Source organism: Penaeus japonicus, unplaced genomic scaffold, assembly GCF_977035675.1.
Source record: "Penaeus japonicus unplaced genomic scaffold, GWHDUDI00000001_assembly GWHDUDI00000012, whole genome shotgun sequence".
In the NCBI taxonomy this organism is placed as follows: Eukaryota; Metazoa; Arthropoda; class Malacostraca; order Decapoda; family Penaeidae; genus Penaeus; species Penaeus japonicus.
Window position 1 is genome coordinate 34,551,551 of NW_028234414.1, and position 10,000 is coordinate 34,561,550.

Here is a 10,000-nt window from a genome sequence, read left to right on the forward strand (position 1 = left end):
GAGAGCGGTGGGGTGCGGGTGAGAGGGGTGGGGTGAGAGGGGTGGGGTGAGGGCGAGAGTGAGGTTTCTGGCGAGTTTGAGAGCGAGAGCGGTGGGGTGCGGGTGAGAGGGGTGGGGTGAGAGGGGTGGGTGGGGTGAGGGCGAGAGTGAGGTTTCTGGCGAGTTTGAGAGCGAGAACGGTGGGGTGCGGGTGAGAGGGGTGGGGTGAGGGGTGGGGGTGGGTGAGGGCGAGAGAGTGAGGTTTCTGGCGAGTTTGAGAGCGAGAGCGGTGGGGTGCGGGTGAGAGGGGTGGGGTGAGAGGGGTGGGGTGAGGGCGAGAGTGAGGTTTCTGGCGAGTTTGAGAGCGAGAGCGGTGGGGTGCGGGTGAGAGGGGTGGGGTGAGAGGGGTGGGGTGAGGGCGAGAGTGAGGTTTCTGGCGAGTTTGAGAGCGAGAACGGTGGGGTGCGGGTGAGAGGGGTGGGGTGAGAGGGGTGGGGTGAGGGCGAGAGTGAGGTTTCTGGCGAGTTTGAGAGCGAGAACGGTGGGGTGCGGGTGAGAGGGGTGGGGTGAGAGGAGTGGGGTGAGGGCAAGAGTGAGGTTTCTGGCGAGTTTGAGAGCGAGAGCGGTGGGGTGCGGGTGAGAGGGGTGGGGTGAGGGTGGTGGGGTGAAGGTGAGGGTGGTGGGGTGAAGGTGAGGGTGGTGGGGTGCGGGTGAGGGTGGTGGGGTGAGGGAGAGAATGGTGGGATGGGGTTGAGGTATTGGCGTAAGGGTGAGGTTAGGGCGAAGTCGAGTTAGGATGAGGGTGAGAATAAGGGTGAGGGTGAGAATGGAAACGAGACCGGAAATAATTAAGAGTGCAGTATGGCTGGGAAGGGTGAGACTGAAGGTAAGACTAAGGATAAGATAAGATAAAAAGATGAAGACGAGGATTAGGGTGAAGACGAGCGTTAGGGACGAGTGCTAGGGTGAGAGAGGAGAGGAAAACAAGAGGGAGGGTGAGAATGATAGGGTGATAGTCTCAGACATGGACTGAATGTAAGGGTCATGTCATGCGTGTTAGGGTAGTTTAAGCAAGCTGAGGGCTGTGTAAAGTCAAATTAAGGGTGAAGATGTAAAACAGGATGAACAAGGTAAGCTTATAGAAAAGATGAATAAAAATAGGGTGAGATTAAAAGAGTAGACGATTATTAAGACCTTATGTAATAAACGATTCTGGATTTAAGGAGACAAAAGAAAATAAACAAACAAACAAAACGAAGGAGGAACCACACATGATAAAAAAAAAACGAATCAAAATAAAAATCTAATCGAATCAAAAGAAAACTGCAATAAGCAAACCCGGCAAAGACGCGGGTATAAAATCAATTCCCGCGAATATAAATACCGCAAAGGATACAAGATTTTAAAGGCATATTACCATAATGATAATGAATCGTCGACGATACCGTAGATGCCACTTGTATTGGAAAGATGGATGAATACACAACATGGTGGAGGTTCCCTTCTGTTCCCTCCTCTCCCCCTCTCCCCCCCCCCCTTCCACCTTCCCTCCATCAGTCTCCTGGACAAGCAAAACAACCGATGCATCACGTGACCCCGTCTGACCCCCCTTGATCTTAGCCTGACCCTCACTCAAGCAAGCCCTAAAGACACAATGCTTGTAAAGCGCATACTAAGACACGACCTTCGAGTTGGCTTTAGAAACAGGAAAATTTATACGCCCCTTTTCTTTAATGCATTTTCTTTGCTTGGGCGTAAACTTTGCGTACCAAACACGAATATCTACAATGAGGAAATACTTTACTATCAAATAATAAGACTAATGAAAATGGGGAAAATGGAAAAACAAAACAACAACAACAATAACAATAAAAAAATCTTATCAGTTATCACAATTCTTTCCATTCACCGCAGAACCACTGCCCATAAATTTCATCTTTCGCCACAAAATCGTTTAAGTACCTCGGCCACGGTTCGTCTGGAGGGATAATACATTGAAAAAAACACGAGCGAAAAAGCGAGTCCCAGCCAGCCATGTCGGGAGGTTTTTGCACTGCGAGAGGATATGCGCAAAGCTACACAAACCAATGTTTTTTTCCACGTTGTCTGTCTTTCCCTTTATGTCACGATGGCTGGTGGGTTGTACTTGCGTATTTATTTTCAGGATATGTGCTATACCCTTATTCTACACTCACCCACATACATCGTGTACACACACCTACACACATAGTACGTACAGAGAACGAACATATGAAAAGAACACACATATATACAAGACACGCACATATACAAATGAGTACATATATTTTTATCTATTCTGTAATACAGTGATGGATAGAACCTATTAACTACATGTACACATATTCATACAAATAAGTACACATACATATATATCTTATTCTATAATACAATGATGAACAGAACCTTTTAACTGTATTCACACATACATACCAATAAATACACATTCTATTACTCTTATTCTATAAAACAATGATGAATTGAACCTATTAACTGTATGTAGTCGTTATTGTGCACCAAGTTAAAGCAACAGAACTATTGATGTTTAAGTCTCTCGGTGAGAATCTTTATAAGGAGATAAGTGTTTTGTCAACCAAATTTTATCAATCCTCAAAACACGTATTATCAGAACAGAACATGTAATACCGTCTTGAGAGATTACTCAGTCTGTTTACAGCTTTTGAGACCAAACACCCCATTGTTTTTCTTGTCTGAGTCATCAGATAAAAAGACTCCGGAATTAAAGAATATTAAGCATGTTTTCTTGAGAGATCGAAGGAGAGATGGGCGGGGCTGCAACTCAGGCGGGGCGGGGTTCTTAGCCGGTGGGCGGAGTCTGCATGTTTGTCAGCACCCTCAGCAGTGCCAGATAACAAGAGGCGATAGTGTTTGCAATGATGATGTGGCAAAGATGATTCATACTTTGGAAAGAATGTGGCGGTGTGTAGCTAGAGGCATGTGGGGGGGGAGGGGAGGGGGAGCGAGGGTATGAAGTAGGAGGAGGGGGGGGGGGAGGGAGTCCGTATAAGAAGGGAGACTATTTAGGGGGTGTGGGTTGGAGGAGGGGTGGGCTCGATGACTCAGAAGTGTAGATTTAACAGCATTTGATTAATGGTAATGCTGATCTATGGCGGTGCTAACGTGCAGGAATGCTGGCAATGCCTAATGATAAATGGTTCCTAGTGGCTATTATGCGCTAATGCTTGAAGGGCGATCTTGTTAACTGGGAACTTGCTGTGACCACATATTTCACTGTGGTAATTTCGGGCGATGTTTGTGTAACAAGTCAAGTACATGATGCGCAGTCATTTAAGCGTCTGGCCGTGAGATGTTACTTGATAAAGTTGTTGAAAATGACAAAGATGAAGTACCTAATGTGATTCATGTGTTGTGTTTCGCTTATTGCACTAAAAAAGAGAGATATATAGCTGGGAACTTGGATAAAAATGAAACAATAAAAAGGGACACATAATCGACTATGATAAGATGAAGCTAAGAAAAAGTACGTAACAATATGACAACAACAAAAAACAACAACAGAACGAAAACAAAGACTATTGACAGATATCCAAATACAGTCACAATGATCTACCCCCTTATAAAAAAGACAAAAGAAAAAAACTTTATCAACAAAGAAGGAAAAAGTATCAACAGGAAAACACATGGGTGGTATGAAAACATTAGCTCGAAATATGGCGTTACAACTTTGTCCTTGAATTTCAATTACCATAAAACAGACCTTCTTCTCTCCTTCCCTTCCCTCTTTCCATATGACTTCACCTTCCCGCCTCTTCCCCCTCATTCCCTCTTTCCTTCCCTCTTTCTTTTTCTTTTCAAATTCTCCACCTTTCTTCCTTCTTTTCTCCTTCCCTCCAGCCTTTCCGTTTCGCTTCACCTTCTCCACCTCTTCATTCCCTGTCTTCCTTCCCTTTTTCCTTTTCGTTTCACCTTCTCCACCTTTTCCCCCTTATTCTCTTCCCCTCATCAGCCTTTCCTTTTCGTTTCACCTCCACCTTTTCCCCCTTATTCTCTTCCTCTCATCAGCCTTTCCTTTTCGTTTCACCTTCTCCATTCTTTCCTTCCCCTCCCTCTTTCCTTTTCGTTCCCTCTTCTCCACCTGTTTCCTCAATTCGCTACTCCATATTGTTCAACTATTTCCCCCCTTCCTTTTCGTTTTCTGTTCTTTCCCTTTCCTCTCCACCTTCTCCAGCTTTCTTATCTCATTTGCGCTGTTTTTCTTCCCTTTCCCTTTTTCCCCTTCTCCAGCTTTTCCCCTCATCATTTCCTAAAATTTCATATTCCCGTTTCGTTTATCTATCACCTCTTTCCTCTTCCCCCTCTCTCTTCTTCTCTATCACCTTCCTTACCCTTCCACTCCCCTCTCTCTCCTCTCCCCTTCGTGCAGTGTAAAAAGAGACCCGTCACCGGAAGTTGCAAAACCCAGTCACATTACTGTCATTATAAACTAACAATCATTTCAAAGACGAAGCTGTTATCTCGATTTGGACGTGGGGGGGGGGGGGGGGAACAAGAGCATCGAAAGTAAGAAAATAGAGAAAAAGAAACGGGCAAAAAGGAAGTAAGTAAACGGTAACGATATATATATATATATATATATATATATATATATATATATATATATATATATATATATATACATATTTATGTATATAGGTATAGATATAGATATGTAAAAAGAGAAATATATATATATTTACATATATATATACATATATATATATATATATATATATATATATATAATATATATATATATATATATATATATATATATATATATACATGTGTGTGTGTGTGTGTATGTGTGTGCATATATATATCTTTTATATATGCAAATTATATATATATATATATATATATATATATATATATATATATATATATATATATATATATGCATATTATATATATAATATATATATATATATATATATATATATATATATATATATATATATATATATTATAATATATATATATATACATACACAAACACACCACACACACACACACACACACACGCACGCACACACACACACACACACACACACACACACACACACACACATATATATATATATATATATATATATATATATATATATATATATGTGTGTGTGTGTGTGTGTGTATGTTTGTGTGTGAGTGTATTTATGTGTGTGTGCGTATGGAGAGAAAGAATGAAGGAGAAGGGGAGACGGGGAAGGGGTAAAGGGTGGAGGGGAGAGGGGGGAGGGGGTCGAGCTGCGTAAGAATGTCTGTGCAAATGTCAAGCGAGAAAATGTGACGCGAAAAAAGTAGTCTCTTTTGGTTAGAAATGTGGGCGGGGAATGGGCTGAATGGGCGTCCTGTTTGCTCCGCACGCGCGCCCATTGCTTAATGCAGACTTGAATCGGTTCAGATAGAGACAAAACCATATTTGTTTTTTAGCGTATATGGTAAAACACACAAAAAGATGACAGGTACTACTAATTCCCCCTCTGTTCCCTCTCACCCTTTCTACCACTCCTTTCCCTCCCTCCCACCATTCCTCCCTCCCTCCCTCCCTCTCACGCACACACAAGCCTTGTCACTGCGGCCATTCCAGGGGACATTTCTCGTGTTAATGCATCGCACAAGGCCGTAACACTGATATAATCCCTCGCTAAACGATTTCTCGGCGCCCGGTCCTCCTTGTGGCGGTTTATGTCCCTGTAAAAGTAACCACACACACACACACACACACACACACACACACACACACACACACACACACACACACACACACACACACACACACACACACACACACACACACACACACACACACACACACACACACACACACACACACACACACACACACACACACACTCACAGACACACACACACACACACTAACATAAATACTAACACACACCCATCTCGCACAACGTCTGTTTTCCGGGGACGCGGCGAGACCTCGAGCACGCTGGCCATTTTCGACTCGTCGGAGCGATGTCTGATATATAAGGACTTCGCGATTGTGTTGATAAAAGGGGAGAGAAGGAAAAAAAAAGAGACGAATTGACCTTTTGCACGATTCTTGATCATGTCTTTACCCAATGCCGTGGAAGTTCGACAAGAAGGTAGATCTCTCTTCTGTTTGTGTAAGCGATAGCGCCGTTCGAGGTCGTGGCTCTCCAGGTCTTCAAGAATTTATTTATGTATAAACACATGATTATCTGGAATTCTTCTCCATGCAAATCCTAGCATCTGCATATGCACGCTCTTGCATTCGCGTCCAAATAAGTGTCCTCTCTTAGTTTCACGTTCATAGTATTCCTGTTTTTTTAATGTGTTTGAGTGGCAGAGAGAGATAGAGCGAGAGACAGAACCAGACTCAGAAAGAGAGAGAGAGAGAGAGAGAGAGAGAGAGAGAGAGAGAGAGAGAGAGAGAGAGAGAGAGAGAGAGAGAGAGAGAGAGAGAGAGAGAGAGAGAGAGAGAGAGAGAGAGAGAGAAGGAAGGGGGAAAGAAAGAGAGAGAAAGATAGAGAACGCGAGAAAAAGATAGAGAAAGAGACTGAAAGAGGTAGAAAGAGAGAAAGAAAGAGAGATAGATTGAGTGAAAGAGAGAAAGAGAGAGAGAGAGAGAGAGAGAGAGAGAGAGAGAGAGAGAGAGAGAGAGAGAGAGAGAGAGAGAGAGAGAGAGAGAGAGAGAGAGAGAGAGAGAGAGAGAGAGAGAGAGAGAGAGAGAGAAGGTCGTAGCAGGTAAGGTAAATGCGGCGGCATAAACGGAATCAGCTAAATGTTGGCAAAAGCAAGTCTTGTCCCTTTTGATCCTGTTGATTCCATTCTTCCGCTCGAGCCAAGGCGCTGAAAAACTAAAATCAAAATACGGGAGTCCTGCTGAACGGAAGGCCAACGAGAAGACGGATCAGCTGTGGAAATGGTCACCTTGAGACCCTATCGGTCTCCCGCTGCTTACAGGCACGACGAGATAGCATCGTGTATGCTAAAACTTCTTCCCCACCGGTCTATGACGCTTGCATTCACGCACACAGATAAGCACAGAAACAAAAACAGGCGCACACCTCGATCTTCTCACAAGCACTAGGAGAACGTTTAAGGAAATGGTCAAGGTGAGTCATGCTCCCTTATCTTTCTGCAGCCACACTCATCCTTATCTTATCGCTTTCGCTCACTGGAGGAGCCGTCATATCGGTCCCTGTCACATGCGGGACTGACGTGCGGGCGACGAGGGCATTTGCATGACGGCGCTTCCACCTACATGCGACGGGGAGATCTCCGAGTTGCATGAGAGAGCAACCTCTTGCAATCAACGAAAAGAAGATTGCAAGAAAATCCTTACATGAAGGATAGTTTAACCGTATAATAAAAAAGCAAAGAATACATGAAATACTAACATGCAATGAACGCGAGAGAGAGAACCATCCTCCCTCGGTTGAACTCCCTAAGTGAACCGCCTTCAGAACCTCCCTAAGAGTGCGCTGTTCGGGAAGATGTTTTGCCTCGCCGTGTAATCGCTCGCTCTCCATCTCTGCTGGCCTTCGTCTCGACCTTTTTGTGTCGGGATTTTTTTTCTTAATCTAGATGATCACTATCTTTTGCACGACGAATGATCGCAGCCTTATCAATGCTAGCCATCACTGGGGTCTTTTTCATGTTTTTTATGTATTTATTCATTGTAATCATTATTGTTATCTTTTGTGATCTGCGCGTGTCCGTGTGGCGTAAGGGTTCCATGTTGCATGTGTCTGAGGAAAAACACATTTTTATTATTCTTATTCTGTTTTTGATGTCGTGCGTACACGTGCACGCATCCTGCTTATTGTATGAGGGTAAGTACATACACAGGACGTCATTTTCCGCGGTAGAGGTGCGTTGGTATGCTTGCTCAGACAGCGTGTGTGTGCAATTTTACGCAGCGAAGGGGAGGTCTTCTTGTTCCGTTCCTGGTGCTAATCTCTCTTTTTTCAGTCATCCGTCTTCCTTTTCCTTTTTAGTTTCCTTGGTCTTTCTTCTTTGGTGCAAATCTCTCTTTTTCTTTCCTCTATTTCCTTCTTCATTATTATTTTCGTCTTCCTTCTCTGCTGCGATGTCAATGTATTTGCTGTATATCTATCTGTGAATCATATACTATGTAATATGTCTCTATTGCAGTTCTGGAAAATCTTTTCCTTTCACTTCATCTGTTTGTCTATGTATCTTTCCCTACATCCCTCCATCTTTCTCTACCATCCTCACTTTCCTGTCACCCCCTCACCTCATTTATCTATCTCTCTTCCTTCTTTTCCATTCTCACTCTCTTAACACCCACTCCTTCATCTCTCCCGTCTACCCTCTCTCTCTCTCTTTCTTCTATCCTTCTTTCTACCCTCTCTCTTTCTTCTATCCTTCTTTCTCTCCCTCTCCCCCCCCACTCCTCTTCCCTCCCTCGGGAAGCCAAACCTGCCGAATGGCCATAATATTCACTTTGTCCACAGCTTATAGAGGGGCTTAACTTGGCCAGCGTACCGAGGCCGCGACGCCTGCGAGGTACTGCATCCTCGCACTGTTATTACGAGGCAGCCGCCCTCAATGGATGTTTGCTTAATCAATATTGTATGGCAGGTGGAAGTAAGGGTGGCGTCTGAAGATGGGAGGAGGGGGGGGGGGTCGGGATAGAAGGGGGCACAAGGGATAGGGACGGAGCACCATAAAACACTCCCCCTACACCCGCCACTTAGTCCAGGGTGGAACAAAATATTTCATTTGTAGAACGTCGTAGTGTGACACAGCGGTTCTTCGGTTCCTCGAGGCGTCTCGGTTCCGCTCTCGGTAACTATAGTGTTGCTTATGGTCATGCCAACACGTGGAATTAGGCACAGTGGGTTCATATGGTTCACCTCACTTCAGCTTGTAGGAGTCGAGACTTAAACTTGCTCTTTATTGGTTGCCTACTTTGGTTTGGAAAGGATGGGAGAGACAGACAGACAGATATATATAGAGAGAGGAGATAAATAGATAGATATTTAGAGAAAGAGAGGAGATAAATAGATAGATAGGTAGGGAGAGAGAGAGAGAGAGAGAGAGAGAGAGAGAGAGAGAGAGAGAGAGAGAGAGAGAGAGAGAGAGAGAGAGAGAGAGAGAGAGAGAGAGAGAGAGAGAGAGAGAAAAAAAACGTAATAGAAGAGAAAGAGAGAGAAAGCGTAAAAGGAGACAGAGGGAGAGATCGATAGATATGGAGAGAGAGAGAGCGCGAGAGAGAAAAGAAAAAGAAGAAACAGAACAAGAAGAGCAAGAAGAAAAGAAGCAGCTATATCCAAGGCTCGTCCACCAGACACCAAAGCCACAAATCATCTTTCTAAATGAGGATCATATGACTACCCACACTAAACATAGCCCCCCAGACTGAATCAAATGACCAAGACCAACCAACCATCATATCAAATATCCACCAAAACAACCGAAATTACTCTCCCCAGCCCCCTACTCACCCCCCACCCTCCAAAAAACCTCCCCTCTTCCTCCCTTTCTCTTGTACCCCCTCCTCCTCCTTCTATCTCCCCCCCCCTCCTCCTCTCCCAACCACACGAAAACAAATAACAAACAACCATTTATCTAATACCTACAATCTCCTTCCCAACCATACATCAACGGGAGTCTGATGAATGGATAATATCGACCGCGTTTTCTTAGCCTGGACTGTACGACTAATGCTAGCGCGATGAGGTACGGCAATACGGGACAACCGAGGCAGGTCTTGTTATCGTAAAATTGATATTTATGTTCGCTGACATGCGCATGAAAAGTGTGGATGAATTGGGCTCTTTGGGAAAGGAACTTTAAAGGATTTTTTTTTTAATAGGATTCTGAAGTAGATGGTGATTTTTTTTTTTGAAAGTTGGGCTGAGGTTAGTATCATTGTTGGAAGGGTTACGGGATCGTTCAAAACGCTCAACATTTTCCAAACCAAATGCAGCATATTAATACACATCTGTATCGAAACACTCCCTCGCAC

At 44.0% G+C, this 10,000-nt stretch overlaps 1 protein-coding gene across 13 annotated transcripts in view; it reads right to left on the bottom strand.

Moving 5' to 3' along the window:
* The window catches only part of spdi (sperm antigen with calponin homology and coiled-coil domains split discs), a 418,834-nt gene that overhangs the window by 272,425 nt on the left and 136,409 nt on the right, over positions 1–10,000 (bottom strand). The gene's annotated exons all lie outside the window — the stretch shown is intronic.